This window comes from Phocoena sinus, chromosome 2, assembly GCF_008692025.1.
Source record: "Phocoena sinus isolate mPhoSin1 chromosome 2, mPhoSin1.pri, whole genome shotgun sequence".
Taxonomy (NCBI): Eukaryota; Metazoa; Chordata; class Mammalia; order Artiodactyla; family Phocoenidae; genus Phocoena; species Phocoena sinus.
In genome coordinates this window covers 72,522,880-72,538,267 of record NC_045764.1, presented here as the reverse complement: position 1 = coordinate 72,538,267, position 15,388 = coordinate 72,522,880, and the positions used below count along the sequence as shown (strand labels likewise).

Here is a 15,388-nt window from a genome sequence, read left to right as displayed (position 1 = left end):
CAGCTCTAGGGAACGGGTAAAATAACCAATACGAAATGGCAGAGATTGAAGGTCAACCTCTGACCTTCAGCTTGAGATTCTGTGAGGTTAGCAGGTTTTAAACCGCAATGTTTATACTCCATGCAGTAAAATTTTCCATACGCAAGAAGCTCCCGTGTCTGGTATGCCTTCTGTTTTAATTTGGTCAGTATATTGTAAAAGGCAGTTTACCAGAATCCTGAACCACTTGAAGGAGCTCCCATGGTCTTTCTGTGTGTGTGTGTGTGTGTGTGTGTGTGTTTGGCTGCACTGGGTCTTTGTTGCTGCGCACGGGCTTTCTCTAGTTATGGAGAGCAGGGGCTGCTTTTCGTTGGGGTATGTGGGCTTCTCATTGCTGTGGCTTCTCTTGTTGCAGAGCATGGGCTCTAGGGCGCATGGGCTTCAGTAGTTGTGGCACAGGGACTCAATAGATGTGGCTCCCGGGCTCTGTAGCATGTGGGATCTTCCCAGACCAGAGCTCGAACCCGTGTCCCCTCCATTGGCAGGTGGATTCTTAACCACTGCGCCACCAGGTAAGTCCCTCCCATGGTCTTTTTTTTTTTTTTTTTTTTTGCAGTACGCGGGCCTCTCACTGTTGTGGCCTCTCCCGTTGCGGAGCACAGGCTCCAGATGCGCAGGCTCAGCGGGCTCACAGGCCTAGCCGCTCCACGGCATGTCCTCCCATGGTCTTTTTAATCTTAACTTGTAGGAAGTGGTCTGTGGGGCTAGATGCCTGTTGCCTTTGTTGTTCCACCAAAGTGATTTTTCAAGTTCCATAAACCTGCTTGCCTAGCACCTTGGGACTTAAGCAGTCGATTGCGTCTCTTAAGTATGTATTTGTTCACACCTTCAGTGCTCAAGCAAGGACTCAGGTTGGAGTGCCAACCAACAAGATGAAAACCCTGTGAAAGATGCCAGATAACACTCTACGACAGTGTCCTTTTGCGTGTTCACTGGGAATCACAGAATTTGGGGGACAGTCTGCTACCCCACACTGTTAGCATGAGGACAAAGGGAAGTTGATATGCAGTAACTGCAAACAGTGTCTTTGAAGGGGGAGATGACTCTTTTGGTCACTAGAGATAAAAATGCAGTATCTCGAGGACGTTGATTCATCCTCCCTGTGTGTACCCCCAGCCCCATATTCTCAGATGTATTCTGGAAGCTTAAGTCAAGGTGTGTCAAGTCCTCATCCAGTGGAACTTGATTGTGCAGCAGTCATATGTGCACCTGGAGTGGTGGTGGAGGTGGTGAAGTGGCTGAGAAATGTTCCTGACATGCTACAGTCTTGCTCTCCCTCATCATGTTCTTTGGCTAGATTTCTTGGAACAGGAGCCCTCTCATTTGCTCGGAAGAGCTCCCTGACCACAGAGGAACTGGCCCAATATAAAAGACCCTCATATTTTCATTATTAGGTGCTCAAAAGGAATGGCAAAATCCAGAGATTTCTCCACACAGAATTTCTAGCTAATTTTACTAATGGAGTCTCCTAGCGCAGACAGGCTCAGGACATAAAACGAACTTGGAACAGAGAATTGTGCTGCTAGCTGTAGGTGTTGTGTGTGCACATGCGGAAACAGCTGGCTGGTGTCCAGAAGAAAGCATGTTCTTTCATTCTTCCCAGAAGGTGCTCCACATGAGCTGAGCTTTTCTGGGTCTGATGGGGCTAAGTGCTGGATGAGGGGATGAGGAGCAAAGTGAAGGACAATAATACCTTTCAAATGTGAACTCTACCAGGCATTACTTATTTGATTTCGTCTTCAGGGTGTTCCTGTGGTTTGTAGGCTTTGGTATTCTTAATGTGAAAATGATTATTAGTCTTAATTTGGAAGTGGAGGACCAGAACGTTAAAATGATTCCAGGTTATACAATTAGGTATTTAGTAGAGACCTCTTTGGGGAGCACAGAAGGAAAGAAATGGGGAAGGGTGTGCATATAAATACAGGGGAATTTTTTTCTGATCATTTCTGATTTCAACCATTTAATTGCAACTTTGGAAGGACTCTTTCTAGTCTAGAAGAATGGGGCAGGCTCCATTCAGTCTAGCCTATATGGTGAGAGCTGCAGTGTGGTATATCGTTCCCTTACCAACTAAGCACATACCCCTTGATATGCACAAAAGGATGCAGAGAGAGCCCTGGCTCCTTCTTCTTCCCTTAAACAACGCAATTAATGATACAGATTAAATAACATAGAATTAAATAATCTATATTTGTGCTTACTGAGGAATTCTATAATTCTGTTCTTAATTTAAAACACAGACGAGTAGCATTTTGTAATGTCTGTCTTAACACACTCCTGGGTTTTTACTTATTTAATATATGAATTGATTTTTGGGGTGTGTCAGTGATAAAAGAGACAAAAGCTTCCTTAGTCCTGCACTGTGTCATGGACAGTCCAGCTTTATCTTAATAAAAGGAAATGGAATTTGGGTTTCTCTTGGGCCAGTTCTATACCCTTAATAACCCCATAGGCTGTTCCCATGACATCCATCACTGCCCAGACCAATTGCTTGGAGGCCGTCGATGTTGCCCATTGTCTCGGTCCGTGTACCCTGCGCAGCTGGCCTTTAGCGCCAGCCAGTGTTCCTTACTCTAGCTGACAGGGCTAATCAGGATGATCCATATGGCCTCCCCTCCTCATGGTGCAATCACTAAGTGGCTTTGCTTTACTTAAGATCCATATGGAGTGACTGTTTAAATGGACAGTGGGGGTTTTTACAAGCCCTCTTTAAGATAAACCTGTGCTGGAGTGGAAAGGAATTAAACATGACCATACCAATGGCAGCAAAGCTCTTTGGGAAAGGGAGTCCCAAACCAGGTGAGGGTAGGTAAATAGTGTAGCCCTTTAGAATTATTTTCCACATGATTTTCCATGACTAAACATGAAGGGGGGCTATTGATTGGCATCTATGTGGAAAATCATTTGTTCAGTTTTCCTTGAAAATCTCAGAGCTTTAAGTCAAAGAAAAACTGAGCATCTCTTGTATAGTTTACCCAGGGATCTGGTGATGGTTCTGTTTATCAAAACCAAGTATAAATTTGTGAATGAGCTTTTGCTGGCTGTGTTGCTAAGATAACAGTTGTAAGCTCACTCTGTGTTCATGCATGAAATATTAGACCTTTATGGAATGTAAATCTATCTTACCTTAAATTTAAATCATAGCTAATCCATGCCAGCACCAACTGAGATCGCTGTGTGGTATACAGTCAGCTCTGGGCTTACTGCTAATACTAATGTAGACAAAAATTCAAAATATGCATCGTCTTCTAATCCTTTGCTTCTTAGCAAGTTGACTGTTATCATTAGGCAGTTTTTCATTAGACATAGAACTTTTGGGTTTTCCTTTGAGTTCATATGTTTCATTTGGGGTGGGAATAAGGCTGGAAAGAGAGTTAAATATGTGGGGAGGCTTATGCACTCATAAGAACTGTTCATTGGCCATTCCATTGAAGAGTGACCCATCAAGTTCGCTACTCTTGTTAGATCTACCCTTAGTTGGTTTTTTGCTTGGGATATTATTGTAATTTTTCCTTTGCAGTCAACTGTATGATGGCTGAGATCCAGGATTTCCACTGTTCCCCTAACTACAGAGGAGAGTGAGGGATCTGATATATCAGCAAGGGCCCGAGCATGTACTTTAAGGGCCCTGCTCCAAATGGTTTCACAATAAAGCTACAAGGGAGTTTTGCATTCCACTCAGAAATAATATATTGGCGCTGTTTTTTTTTAATTAAAAAAATCTTTATTGGGGTATAATTGCTTTACAATGTTGTGTTAGTTTCTGCTGTACAACAAAGTGAATCAGCTATACATATACATATATCTCCATATCTCCTCCCTCTTGCTTCTCCCTGCCACCCTCCCTATCCCATCCCTCTAGGTGGTCACAAAGCACCAGGCTGATCTCCCTGTGCTATGCGGCTGCTTCCCACTAGCCATCTAGTTTACATTTGGTAGTGTATATATGTCAGTGCTACTCTCTCACTTCGCCCCAGCTTCCCCTCCCCCTCCCTGTGTCCTCAAGTCTGTTCTCTTTGTCTGCGTCTTTATTCCTGCCCTGCCACTAGGTGCATCAATACCGATTTTTTAGATTCCATATATGTGTGTTAGCATACAGTATTTGTTTTTCTCTTTCTGACTTACTTCACTCTGTATGACAGACTCTAGGTCCATCCACCTCATTGCAAATAACTCAGTTTCGTTCCTTTTTATGGCTGAGTAATATCCCATGGTATATGTGTGCCACATCTTCTTTATCCATTCATCTGTCAATGGACATTAAGGTTGTGTTCATGTCCTGGCTATTGTAAATAGTGCTGCAGTGAACATTGTGGTACATGACTCTTTTTGAATTATGGTTTTCTCAGGGTATGTGCCCAGTAGTGGGATTGCTGGGTCATATGGCAGTTCTATTTGTAGTTTTTTAAGGAACCTCCATACTGTTCTCCATAGTGGCTGTATCAATTTACATTCCCACCAACAGTGCAGGAGGGGTTCCCTTTTCTTCACACCCTCTCCAGCATTTATTGTTTGTAGATGTTTTGATGATGGCCATTCTGACCAGTGTGAGGTGATAGCTCATTGTGGTTTTGATTTGGCGCTGATTTTAAATGGCTGGTTTAACCTTCCTTAGATCCAGGAAGATTTACACTGTTGGACTTCCAATGCTTGCTTTTTGCAAATGGTCATATTTCCATATTTGTTCCGATGCTTGAAAAACTTGGTATTAGATGGTTTCTGATGGATTTAAAAGTTACTGTGACACTCAGGAAATTTCTTGCTTCTCACCTGATGGAGTAAGCCACCTCTGCCCTTCTGAGCAAATCTTACTGTTTGTGAGCCCAAAAGAAGGTGTGCAGTGTTTTGACCCTGGAGGGCCTTGGACGGGCAAGGTCTCAAATGACATAGGACATGAGAGTGTGCTATTTTGTAGCTTTGGCTCAGATATTGGGCTGTTGAAAGGTATAAGATTTTCTCTTTGGGGCGGCAGAGAGAAGAAAAAACTATCACAGTTAAGAGGGGAAAACCAAAGAAATGGATAAGCGTTGACAGTTTTCCTCTGCTTCTTTGTCAGATTGTCTCGAAGTACTTAGAGTGTTGACTTAATTCCTTAGCAGTCCTGCTTGTTATGTCAAAAGTGTGTGTGCATGTCTGTGTACGTACGGTTATGTACATAAGCATAAGCACATGGAGTAAAGGCAAGACATCTGACTTTTTTGTTTTTGAAGAAAGATAAGTATAAAAGCTAAAAACCCACATGAATGTGACATCTGCTGACCAAATAGGAAAGAAAAACATTGCAACTAAGAAAAATCAAGCCCGTCCTCATCAGAGGCTATTGCCTTGGACAGCTGGAGCATGGTGACCTGAAAACTGCTGTACCGATAGCATCTGAGATGACTTGTTTTTCCGGCTGCCTTTGGGGATAACTGGAAGATGCAGGCGTGTGTATTGTCATTGCGCTGGTCATCAAGGCTGGTGTGGGAGTATCGGTGGGGGCAGTAGCAGGAGGACCCATTTGCAAATGGCATTGTTTACACCTTGCAAACCATCCAGAAATCTGGAGCTTTGCTTTGCTAGCAAACGTGCATATAAGCCTTCAGACTATGACTCGGGTCCCTGACCCACTTTTCTGGTTACTCATGCCTCAGTGAACCCATTAGGAGATCGTTTCCAAGTTGGAGTTATCCTTTTCAGAACTAGGACCTTTCGACGCGCTGGCCTGTAGTGGTGCCCCCCCTCCACCCCTACACTGGCTTTGGTCGGGCTTTGGTCAGGCTTTGGTGACTGCAGTGTAAGCTGAGGATTTTTCACTGTCAGAGACTAGTTGTTCAGTAAGTGGATGTAGGCTATGGTTAGGGGTAAGAATCTGAGGAAATGCCTTTTGCCATGAGCTGGTCTTCAGCATCCATTCCGTTAGAACTTAGTGGTGAGCCAAGAGGAAGCCAGCAGCTGCTGGGAACAGCTAGGCTCCCGTGCAATGGCAAGGGCAGGGAGAGGACAGGAACTCCCACAGCATATGTTTGGGGGATTAAAGGGGGAGCATGGGCTGAGGCTGATGGGCAGGGAGGAATCTTAAATGGAGCCAGCTGTCTTTTTAAACCGTAAGAGTCTTCTTTCAGATCCAGGCAATCTGGGCTTCCGTATCACCAGGCTGGCTTGCGGACTGTACCCTGGTGATATCATTTTGCTGGAGAGCAGAGATCTAAGTGGGCAGATGGGAATGGATGCTGGACGATTATGGGCTACTCCCGTGTGATTCTGCAGTAGAGGGAGTGAGGGGATGTGGAGGCTACAGGGAAGATAGGCCTGAGTTCTCTCCAAAATCCATTCACATTCTGTTCTGAACAGTGGGCAGATTCCGTATTTTCCCTCGTGCCGTAGGGCGAGTTGGAGAGCATGTGTCTTCCTACAGCCCTTGACTTCAAACCATTCATCCTAATGATTTTTGAGCGTTTGGATAAGAGCAGATAAGAGTACATGTGAGGCATTAGCACATGTAAATACATATAACACATTTTAACAGAATCTGGTCATGCCTTTGAAGCTTTCAAGATTATTGACACTCAATTTTTCAGAATAACAGTTCTACCTAGTATCTGCTAGAATTGTGTTCTGTGGCTTAGGAAAATATGAACAATTATTTTTGTTGATTTTCATCCATTTAAACTAGCAAAATTTTTTAAAATTTGGTGTTTATTATTCCACTTTGCTGGAATAATAACATAAATAGCTTACTGACATCAGCCGAAACAGGTCTCCTGCCCCAGGAAGTTTGCAGTCAAAGGCCCAGGCCAAAGTACTATTGACGAGTGTGGGAACTAAACAAACATCCTCATTACTGCCTTTTATTATTTTCTTTCCTAATTTCAAATCCTGAGTCTCTTGAGATCAATAAACTTAAGAATCCAAGACTGAAGTTAGCTTTCTCCCTGATACGGGCAAGCCAGCAGGAAAGATGTGCACCCAGACATAAGGCATTGGATGATGGCAGGCCACTCTGAGATCACCTGGTTCTCACCACTTATTACCCGGGAGGAAAGTGAGACTCAGATTGATAAATGCCTTGTCCAAGGACACACAGCTCTTAGAGGCCCATGTATCGCTACATGGGAAGTTATAAATAAGAGCTTTTAGTTAGATCAGGTTTCTGTGGCCACTGGTGTGAAGCTGACATATAGATGAAACTAAAGATGTCATGAATCATGTTTGATGCTGAATGGTGGACATAGAGGGGGAAAAAAGCTTGAGGAGTGTGGGATGAGTTTTAGCACAAGGACAGATACCAATGTTTTTCCTCTTGGCAGACATTCAGTTATATTAACATAAGTATTTTAAACTCTGCCCTACTAAAATAGGATTGTGGGCTTATTATTTTGAGGGTTGAAAGGGAGGACTAAGGTAAATGCTTGGTGGTAAAAGAAGCAAGGAACACCTTGCTTTATGCTTGCTTATGCGAGCCATGCCTTTCTTACGCATGCCTTTTAAAATTTCATTATCAATGAAGTCTAATGCAGTTCTAGTAGGTTAGACCCTTTTGTTTCTTGGCAAACGAGAAATCTTAAGGGGCTTATTCATCCTCTTGGATGTGCAGGAAGATTTGATAATTTGATATTAAATTTTCTGTATTATTGGCAGGGTAGGTTTGTATTCTAAGTACCTCGGTCAGTTTCACCATGAGGAGCCTTTATAGATATTTCCATTTCTGTCTTGCTCTCTCTTTGTTCCTCCTGATGGAGGGAGTTGGTGAATTTTGGGAGCCAGCCAAGGAGGGAATTAGATAAGCTAAGTCTTCATTTCTGCTATTACCTTGTATTCATAGAATAATATTTAATAGTTGCAGTTATCCTTGAGATAAGTGAAGAGGTTCATCATGCACAGAATCATATTGTGAAACGTTGATTTGTGCTTTTTAGAGGCTAACATAGAAATTGAACTGCCGTGTGTCAGAGGCATTATTTTCAAAATAGAGCCGCACTGGATACATGCTAAGGGTTTTGTCTCTTAGCTATACCAGAATTACCTCTACTTAACTTGAGTGTAAAAATTTGGTCATAGGGACTTCTCTGGTGGCACAGTGGTTAAGAATCCGCCTGCCAGTGCAGGGTCATGGGTTTGAGCCCTGGTCCGGGAAGATCCCACATGCCGCGGAGCAACTAAGCCCGTGCGCCACAACTACTGAGCCTGCACTCTAGAGCCCACGAGCCACAACTACTGAGGCCGCATGCCACAACTACTGAAGCCCATGCGCCGAGAGCCCGTGCTCTGCAACAAGAGAAGCCACCGCAGTGAGAAGCCTGTGCAACGCCATGAAGAGAAGCCCCTGCTCGCCGCAACTAGAGAAAGCCCGTGCAGCAACGAAGACCCAACGCAGCCAAAAATAAATAAATAAATAAAATTTAAAAATTGGTTATAATGTTGTTACAGTATCATTATGAAGTACATTAATTTTCTTTGCCTTTTCTGATTTCCCTGAGGTTCGGTTCTTTAAGAAAGCATCTTGTGAAAACTTTTAGAATGAATGATTTTTATTAGGCAGTTTTCAGCTTGCTTGTTTTCTCCTCTCAGTTCTTTCCAGGTAGGGGTCACGTTGTTTGTTGTCCTTGTCATGTGGAATTCTGAAGTATTTAGCACTGGAATTTCATTCATTAAGATTCTGGTTGAGCTATGACTTTAGCTTTCAGTAGAGGAAATTATGAAAAGGGAGAAATCACACATGGACTATCAACATGGAAAGTGAACATTTTCCTTTTCTAAAGCTCTGATATGGAAATGAGAATTTCATAATTGTGCTAACATCCTAAGGCTCTTTACACTGAGAAACTTAAGATTAACAGTGATGCTAATTGTTAAGCATTGCTCTATTTAAATTGTATAATTCTGGGATATGATTAAATGATTGTAGTTTTGAAAGTATTCATATACCCACCGAGGCTTCCTCAGCCTTTTAAAACAACAGCTTCAGGCTCTACTGCATAGTTTTCCTGGAGTGCCTTTGTATAGGCAAGATCCCAATTAGGCAGTGCCGTTGAAACAGGAGCAAAAGTTGAAATAATATTAATACTCAGAATATTGTACACAGTAGAACCTTCAAGAAGTAATCAGTATTTGTTGAATTAAATGAAATTATTATAAGTATGTATGAATTCTAGTAGAGACTATATGCTTTCTCTAAGTCTGTCCTAAAAGAGAGACATTTTTCAAAGGAAGGTCTGGATATTAAGTAAAGTCTTGTTAATTGATCCTCGTAACTAAGATCTAGAATTAGAAGAAGGGTTGGATGATTCTGTATACCATGTATGGGGAAAGAAAATCGGACGGCCGATGTAAATGGGAAATTGAGTCTCCCTTCCATAAAGCCTTGTTCCTTGGAACTAAGTAGATGTGAAGTGACAGAAGAGGTTTCCTATTTCAGGGAGACCTCTTGAGAGGACGTTTTATTTGGAAGCCCCTAGGAGGACCAATCTACTCATTAGAGCAAACACTAGAGCAGAAAGTTGATTATTTCTTGTAGAATCAGAGCAGGGGGTCTTGGTTGACCTTACAGTAATCGGTCATAAGATAATCATGTTCTACTGCGTCTTGTCCTACTTGAGGAATTCCCTGCCCTGCTAACCTACAAGGTATTCCCAGACAGTCCTGGTGACTTACCTATACGGTGGTGATACTCTCAATTTTCCATCAGTCATTTTGGTGGTGAACTAAAATTTAGATAGATAGCATCTAGGCTCTGGCACTTCCTTGGTGTCACCAACTTTATGTGGTCCCTAGATGGGGTAGATGGGATAAACATTATATGCCTGACACATAATGGCTGATCATAAATGGTGAGCCCATGTCTCTGTGAGATGGTACTTCCATGTCACTCTTAAGTGACACTTTCCAAGATTGTACTGCTTCTAAGGTGATTCTCCTCTTCTAAGATGATTCAGAGAGGAACCCTGAGCTGAGCTTTAGAAGGTATCTGAGTGTTACCAGCTGTGATTTTTGTTTTTAAAGCTTCGTATTTTTTGGCCCGCCTTTCTGTATTGATATCTGTTTTGTGGATTTTTTTCTCCCAAATGAGCCACTTTCTGAAGTTTCCTTGACATTCTGAGGTACTAAGCCATGAGCTCTCTGAAGGAAGAGGTTTTACTTTGGTTGTAGGAGCCTGGCTCAGAGCAGCTCTTGTGAAACGTTTGTTCCTTTGAGAGTAATGGGTATATATATTCATTTTGCATATTTTCTGCTCTTCTTCCCACATATTGCTAAATATGTTTTTGAGTATATTTTCCTTTTCTCCACTTTTGTCATGTTTGGAGGGCCCAATAAAAGACAAATATCAAGCTATTTAAAAAAGTTAAAGACCCAGGGTCAGTCAAAACTGAGAGTCCATTCAAGTGTTGGAAAAATCTCTTATGAATACATGAACATTCTAAAGGTAATTGAGGATGTAGAGAGCATTTTAACAGCTTCTTCCCATCATTCTTTATTCAGAGAATCTCTTCTATCTATGTCTTCAAAGTCAGGAAATTTTCTTTTTTGTTTATTTGATGAGGTGGTTGTGTACATTGTATTATACACATAGAAAGAGTTGCCGGAATGGTTATTAACAAGACTGTAAAATCAAATCTAGTGTCCCAAGAAGCTTGTGCCCTGTTTGAGTATTTCACTAACCCTGTTGACTTGAGCAAGTAGGATATATCTCTTAAAAGAAATTTGACCTCTGTTTTTCCTCCAAAGGCTTATATAATTGAACTGTTTCCTGGAAGGACCAGCCTTATTTCACAAGCTTAGCCATTAGGGTGAGTGACTGCGTCTTATGTATATTTATATGTGTACTATACCTTAGGGGCTAGCAGAGTACAGGCTATGTTACTGGTATCCAGTAACTTTATTTATTTTGTTGGCTTTAAGTGATATCCCTTAAAATGTGAAGTCTTCCTTTACTTGGCTGGTCATTTGAAAATCAAAGAGCACTGAGCTCCACCTCAATGCTCAAAATACTGGATTTCTACAATTACTGAAGGTCATTTCAGACCCATCAGGTAAAGTTCAATTGCTATCTTCTCTTCCTACTCATAAATTAATCTTGAATTTGGAATTCTCTAGCCTTTCTCTCCACCTCCGCCATTCAGTGGAAGTTAGCAGAAAGCTATTTCTTAGTTTTTAAAGCTGATAGAGAAGAAATGAAATTGGACTCCTACCTCATACCATATATGTAAAAAATTAACTCAAAATGGATCAAAGATCTAAATGTAAGAGATAAAACTATGAAACTGTTAGAAGGGAAACATAGGTGTAAATCTTCATGAGCTTGGATCAGGCAACAGTTTCTTAAATATTACACCATTAGCACAAGCAACAAAAGAAAAATAAATAATATATTGGACTTCATCAAAATTAAAAACTTTGGGGCATCAAAGGACACCACGGTATCAATAATATATAAAGAGGGCAGAAGACCTTAATAGACATTTGGCCACAGAAGACATACAGATGGCCAGTAGGCACATGAAAAGATGCTCAACATCACTAATTATTAAAGAAATGCAAATCAAAACTACAGTGAGGTACCACCTCACACTAGTCAGAATGGCCATCATCAAAAAGTCTACAAATAACAAATGCTGGAGAGGGTGTGGAGAAAAGGGAACCCTTCTGCATTGTTGGTGGGAATGTAAGTTGGTGCAGCCACTATGGAAAACAGTGTGGAGGTTCCTCAGAAAACTAAAAATAGAATTGCCATATGATCCAGCAATCCCACTCCTGGGCATATACCTGGACAAAACTATAATTCAAAAAGATACGTGTACCCCTCTGTTCATAGCAGCACTATTCACAATGGCCAAAACATGGAGACAACCTAAATGTCCATCAACAGAGGAATGGATAAAGAAGATGTGGAAAAAAAAAAAAGAAGATGTGGTACATATATACAATGGAATACTACTTAGCCATAAAAAAACAAAATAATGCCATATGCAGCAACATGGATGCAACTAGAGATTGTCATCCTGAGTGAAGTAAGTCAGAAAGAGAAAGACAAATGCCATATGATACCACTTATATGTGGAATCTAGAATATGGCACAAATGAACCTATCTACAAAACAGAAACAGACTCTTAGACGTAGAGAACAGACTCGTGGTTGCCAAGGGGGAGGTGGGTGGGGTCGGGACGCAGTGGGAGTTTGGGATTAGCAGATGTAAACTATTATATAGAGAATGGATAAACAACAAGGTCCTTCTGTATAGCACAGGGAACTATATTCAATATCCTGTGATAAACCATAATGGAAAAGAATATAAAAAAAAGAATGTCTCTATGTGTATAACTGAGTCACTTTGCTGTAGAGCAGAGATTGCCACAACATTGTAAATCAACTCTACTTAAATAAAAAAATATTGGTAAGAAAAGAATATATAAAGAAGTCATATAATCCAGCACTAGAAAGGCAAATAATCCAGTTTTTAAAATGGAGTAAAGGGTTAGAATAACTGTTCGTCCAAAGAAGATAGACAGATGGTCACTAAGCACGTGAAAATGTGCTCAACATCATTAGTCATCAGGGAGATGCAAATCAAAACCACAATAACATACCACTTCACCTATTAGAATGGCTATAATTGAAAAGACATAAGTGTTGGGGAGAATGTGTAGAAATTAGAATCTTCATACATGTCTGGTGGGGAATGTAAGTGGTACAGCTGCTTTGGAAAAGCAGGCAGTTCCTCAAAAGATTAAACATAGAATTATGTTTAGGTATATACACTCCTAGGTATACACCCAAGCAAAGAGAATTTTAAGAATTTTATCTCACAGGAAAAAATATTTTTTGAAGACAGTTATTTTAAGAGAAATTTTAGATTTACAATTTAGAATTAACAATATAAAATTGAGAGGAAGGTACAGAGAGTCCCCATATACCCCCTGCTTCCACACATGCAAGACCTCCCCAATTATCAGTATCACTCAACAGAGTAAAAAAAAAAATGTTTTTTTCTTTTTAACCAAGGATGAATCTACATTGGCCCAAATCTGTAATCACTCAAAGTCCATTGTTTACCTAAGGATTCACTCTCGGTGTGGTACATTCAGTGGGTTTGAACTAACGTATTATGACACATATTCATCCTTATAATATTATACAGAGTTGGTTTCACAGCCCTAAAAATCCTCTGTGCTCTGCTTAACTCCACCCCCAACCCCCAAAACACTGACATTTCTATTGTCTCCATAGCTGTGCCTTTTCCAGAATGTCATATAGTTGGAATTACACAGTACACAGCCTTTTCAGATGGGCCTCTTTCACCTTATAATATGCATTTAAGGTTCCTCTGTGTCTTTTCATAGCAAATATTATACTCACTAATCATAATTCTTATTCCAAGCTGGCTGTCACTAGGGAAGAAGACTGATCATGCAGGTAGAACCCAATTTTAGGTATCATAAGAGGGGTCTACAAAACAGACCTGAAACTTTATAAGTCCTCTGGTCTAAAGGAGGTTAGGAAAGTGGAGGGCCAGCCAAATATTTTCAGAGCTGAGTGAGGACTTTACACCCCCTACATTTCTACTCTTTCCCATTGGCCCTTCAGTCAGCTAGGGAAATTAGCTCTAAGAGCATATATCTCAGAGCAGGAATTCCAGAGACTTGGACGCTCTCATCACAGGAGAAAGTACTTGAGAAGCCAATCTCCAATGGCCCGAGGCTAGGTTTGTTTTGACATTGATTTCTTGTTTCTGTGACCACTCTCTGGGGATATATCACAAAGAGATTTAATGAGTATTATTTTTGGTCTCCATTTATTTGATGCATGACCTAATGACTGAGTTCTACTGTTACCCTTTTTTTTTGGCTTTCTGATTATTATGTACCACATAACTAAATCAATAAAGAAGAGAAATGGAGAACTAGCTCTGTTAAACATTTCAGGAGTGATGGAGTAATGCTGTCTATAAATATTTATATTTTCCTGAGAAGATGCCTTTTTCTTTTGACATTTAGACTGGCTCATGGAGAGAGTCACCACTGGGGTGGGGGGAGAGAATGAAGAGTCTTTTTTCTCAGTAAATTTTATACATGTCTTTCAAAGGCAATCAGAATAGGGGAAAACGCAAAAGGATGTTTCATTAAAGTTTTTTTTTTTTTTTTTTTCTGGGGCATTGCAATATTTAGCCAGCCCTCTCTCACCCAGGATACTAAGAGTCAGGAGAAGCATGGATGAGAATTGAACGCTCCCAAAAAGCCAAATATGTAGATGTGTTTGGCTGACAGCTTCCCATGTGTCCCCCAGCTTCCTTCCCATCCAGCTTCCCATCCCTCTCTGGACCTGGTCTCTCTGGCTTCCCTAATGCATCCTTTCTCCCAGTCCTGGCTTCAGCCCTTCCTGGGTGGCCCTTCCCATGCGCCTGGTCTGACAGCCACAATAAAGGATGGAAACCCTCAGAGCAACCCAGAGCCCAACCCCAGTAGGTGCTCATCCGCCTTTCTTGGGGAGGGTAGAGGTCTGGGAAGGAGCTTGGAAGCAAAGCCATGCCTCCTTGCTTGGAAGGTCCTTTAGCATGCTTTCTGAATTTTAGAAATCCTGCAGGCAGGCAGGTGAGCAAAGGGAAAGCCATGCCCTTTTACTTGGCTTGAGTTCCTGCAGCCCAGTGTGGAGAAGGTGGTTATACTTTCTGATCAGGGGATAGGTCTTCTGTGACCGGAAACTGGAAAGTTAATTATTACAAATGTATGTAGTTTGGGGAATACATAAAATCTTTTTGAAACATGGGGCCATGGAATTTTAAAATCAGAACCAACCCTGAGAAAGTTGAGATCACTGAAATAAAAGAGCAGACTGAGCAATGTCTGGGGCCCTTCAGACCATCTTTGGTGGGGGACCCAGAGTTAAAGGCTGCAGTCCGCTGAGGACTTGATGAAAAACAATGAGACTCAACATGTGAATTTTTAAGAGGGCTTGCTCAGTGAATTCACAGTTATGTCAGGATGCCTTCTGTAGCACAAATGATCATCCATCGTTTTTTTCAAGTGTGAGAATTTGATAGTAGGGTTTTTTTTTTGCGGTACGCGGGCCTCTCACTGCTGCGGCCTCTCCCGTTGCGGAGCACAGGCTCTGGACGCGCAGGCTCAGTAGCCATGGCTCACGGGCCCAGCCGCTCTGTGGCACGCGGGATCCTCCTGACCGGGGCACGAACCCGTGTTCCCTGCATCGGCAGGCGGACTCTCAACCGCTGCGCCACCGGGGAAGCCCTGATAGGGTGTTTGTTTTTTTTTTTTTTGGCGGTACGCGGGCCTCTCACTGTTGTGGCTTCTCCCGTTGCGGAGCACAGGCTCTGGACGCGCAGGCTCAGCGGCCATGGCTCACGGGCCCAGACGCTCC

General features: G+C 41.9%; 1 protein-coding gene across 2 annotated transcripts in view; it reads left to right on the top strand.

Annotated features, from left to right (window-relative positions):
• Window positions 1–15,388, top strand: part of TLN2 (talin 2) — a 440,641-nt gene that overhangs the window by 209,549 nt on the left and 215,704 nt on the right. The window contains exon 4 of one of the 2 annotated variants that reach the window (XM_032622982.1): window positions 10,744–10,805. The exons of the other annotated variant lie outside the window; for it this stretch is intronic. The gene's annotated coding sequence lies outside the window, so the exon portion shown is untranslated. The remainder of the gene's footprint in view (window positions 1–10,743; window positions 10,806–15,388) is intronic. 2 annotated transcript variants of the gene reach the window in all.